This window comes from Giraffa tippelskirchi, chromosome 3, assembly GCF_054371585.1.
Source record: "Giraffa tippelskirchi isolate mGirTip1 chromosome 3, T2T-mGirTip1v1.2.pri, whole genome shotgun sequence".
Lineage (NCBI taxonomy): Eukaryota > Metazoa > Chordata > Mammalia > Artiodactyla > Giraffidae > Giraffa > Giraffa tippelskirchi.
In genome coordinates, this window is record NC_137277.1 from 32191242 (window position 1) to 32194631 (window position 3390).

The following is a 3390-nucleotide window of genomic DNA, read 5'->3' on the forward strand; positions in this document are numbered from 1 at the left end:
AGATGATCTGAACAGAAAAAAAAAAAAAAAAAAAAACAGGGAAGAAATTGAAAGTGTCAAAGGCTCACCTCCAAAAAAGGCTCCTGACTCACATGTTTTTATGAACAATTTTTTCCAACTTTTAAGAACAGATAATTCTCGGACTCTGTAAACTGTTTGAAAGGGGAGAAGATCTGAAGCTTCCTAGTTAGTAAAGCTATCTTAACCCTGGTTCTAAAACTTGACAACCACAGCATGAGAGAAGAAAAACACAAACTCTGTTCCCATTGTACAGAGAGAAAACATTAGGAATGTGAGTCTGATATGACATCGAAAAATAACATTCGAGGCCAAGCTGCATTTTCTTCTAAAAAATGAAAGGGTGTGTTAAAGCTACTATTAAAATATATTACATAAACAGGCCAGGGGGTGGAAATCTTCTAAGTATCATAAGAAAAAACGTATTAAATAGAATCAAATACCAATATTAGCAAATCAAAAAAATTTTTGATGTAAGAAAAAAGGATATGTTTGAACCCAGTGGAGATTACATGCAATGGTGAAGTACCTGAGGAGTTTTCATTGGAATCAGGTACATCTGCCGTCACCACAATTAACACACTATTTTTTGGAAGTTCTACCCAGAGCAATAAAACCAATGACTGAAAAGAGAGTGAGCTTTAGTGGCAACAGGACCAACTTGTCATTTCCAGGTGATGAAGGATTTTTCTCCTTGGAAAATCAAGAGAATCTACTAAAAATCTACTCGGACTAAAAAGTTACATAGAACACTGGGTGAAACAAAATAAATAAGCACAAAGTGGAAGTCGCTCAGTCGTGCCCGACTCTTTGCGACCCCATGGACTATACAGTCCATGGAATTCTCCAGGCCAAAATACTGGAGCCTTTCCCTTCTCCAGGGGATCTTCCCAACCCAGGGATCAAACCCAGGTCGCTCGCACTACGGGCAGATTCTTTACCAGCTGAGCCACAAGGGAAGCCCAAACTAAGCCTCCACGACAATTTTAAAATTTCAAAAACCCAAGTAGCATTTTTTTAAAGAGATTTATTCAAAGGAATAAAAAATACACAGAATAGCTAGGAATGAATTGTAAAAGAAACATTAAGGGTCTATGTAAGAAAATACATTAACAAACTTTATCACAATGTAGTAAAGAAAGGAAGAAAAGTAAAATTTTATTCCTAGAAGGAAAGATATTATTTTATAAATGTAATTCTTCCCTCTAATAATAGGTAACTTTAAGGCTTTTCTAACAGATTTCAAAATGACATTACTTTATAACTTGGAAATGTGATTCTGAAGATTATCTGAAAACATAGAAGAAAAAATGCAGGCAATTTTACTTAAACGAGGAGCAATGCAGAGACATGGCTAAACTGTTTACAAGATTACACTCATCAGAAAAACCTGGTAATATCATAGGATAAACAGCACCACAGGAGAGAACAGAAAGCCACAAAAAAGACTATGATGGAAGAAAATGTTCAAGAAACTGGAGAAATGATGCATTAATTAGTAAATGTTACTGGAAAACTTGGTTATTACATACTCAAAGAATATTTAAAGACATGAACAATGCTTACAATAAAATATTTTGAAAAAGGCTAGATAAAAAATTATATATGAAGTATGAGTTTTATTTTCTAAATATGGACACACGTCCTTATATGTGTATATACTTACCAGAAATACTGTAAGCATAGAATTGCATGTTAATTATGGTTATCTCTAGGTTGTGAGGCTATGAATGAATTCAATCGCTATTTTTCTGTACTGTTTTGTTTCAGTTTTCCAATACACAAAAATGATTTTCATAATCTGGGGAGGGGAGTCACACTGTCACTTAATCACTAATCCTCTATCGTGAACGTCCCCCACACCTCTGCTCTGATAATGTTCAGATTCCACGTTGCTGCCATGTCTGATTCCAGCCCAGGACTCCTTCCTGAGAACAACCAGGAGCAGACCCTTCAGGGAGCTGCATAGTCTTTGCAATCTTGTTTTTAGCCACTTTTCCCCTTAGGCGCCCTGCTCAAAAGGCCACCTAAACATCATTTAATCATTATACCAAATTCAACATACAGTTCACCTACCACTGCTCATAGCCCGGGCATTAGGGACTGTGGGTTACAATTCCAAAGGACATAGCTCCTGTCTCCAGGAGTGACACACACATAGGAAAAGACCTGCCCAAAGTTCTATTCGATGTCACATCAACGCTGACAAAGGTCACCCCATTATCTACCTCACAACCGATAACCTCAACTTCTGGAGTGCCAGGGTGGCCAAATCTAGCAAACATCACGTGGGGCACCCTTAAACGATTATTCAAATTTATTTGAAATTCAAGTTTAACAGGGCCTCCTGTATTTTATCTGGCAACTTGCTCCATTCTCATATCTAATCAGCAGAGTCTAAATTCGAACCTAATCTCTTGCTTTTAGTCTAATTGCCCTCGGAACTGCTGCATTTGGGGGTCTCGTTTGCTCTTGCAATTGTGTGTGTCTGAACATTTCAACGGGCTTGGTGCAGCTGAATTCTTGTTTTGCTTCTGCAGTGGCGTCAGGCGTCACCTCTGGTTAATGGCCCTCCATGAATTAGTGGAGTAACCTCAGGGGCCCTCAGAGCACTCAGATGGGAACGCAGGTCAGGGGGAGCTCTGTGCTGTCCTGGGCCCTGTAGGGGGGCAGCACGCCTTCCTGCGTCTCCTGGAGAGCTCTTCACCCCCACCGCCGGGCTGTGACTCCCACAGAGAGCAGTGCTTTACCTGCAAAGACACCTTGTGGTCCACATCCAACTCTGTGGGGTCTGGTCTGACAAGATGCTCAACGCTGCCAGGAGCAGCAGCCCCCATCTGCTACCTGCACCCCCTGCCTAAGGTCCAGGAGTGGAATGAATAAAGAAACGCTTCCTACAGCATCCATGTGGCTGCAAATGGCATTATTTCATCCCCCTACCTTTTTTAAAAAGCTGAGTAGTATTCCATTGGGCTTCCCTGGTGGCTGAGTGGTAAAGAATCTGCCTGCAATGCAGGAGACCCCGGGTTCAATCCCTGGGTGGGGAAGATCTCTTGGAGAAGGAAATGGCAACCCACCCCAGTATTCTTGTCTGGAGAATTCCATGGGCAGAGGAGCCTGACGGGCTACAGTCCATGGGATTGCAAAAGAGTCTAACAGTGACTAAACAAAAAGTATTCCATGGCATATGCGTATGACATGTTTTTAAAAATTGGAGTATAAAGCAGTGCTTTACACTGCTGTGTCAGTTTCTGCTGTACAGCAACATGAATCAGCCACACGTACACATGTATCCCCTCTCGTTTGGATTTGCTTCCTATTTAATCATACTAAGTGAAGTAAGTCAGAAAGAGAAAGACAGACACCTTTTGA

At 40.7% G+C, this 3390-nt stretch overlaps 1 non-coding gene across 1 annotated transcript; it reads left to right on the forward strand.

Annotated features, from left to right (window-relative positions):
* The first annotated feature begins 2993 nt into the window (after positions 1-2993).
* TRNAC-GCA (transfer RNA cysteine (anticodon GCA)) lies at positions 2994-3065 on the forward strand. The gene has a single exon. It is a non-coding gene; the product is annotated as a tRNA-Cys (tRNA).
* The last annotated feature ends 325 nt before the right edge of the window (positions 3066-3390 follow it).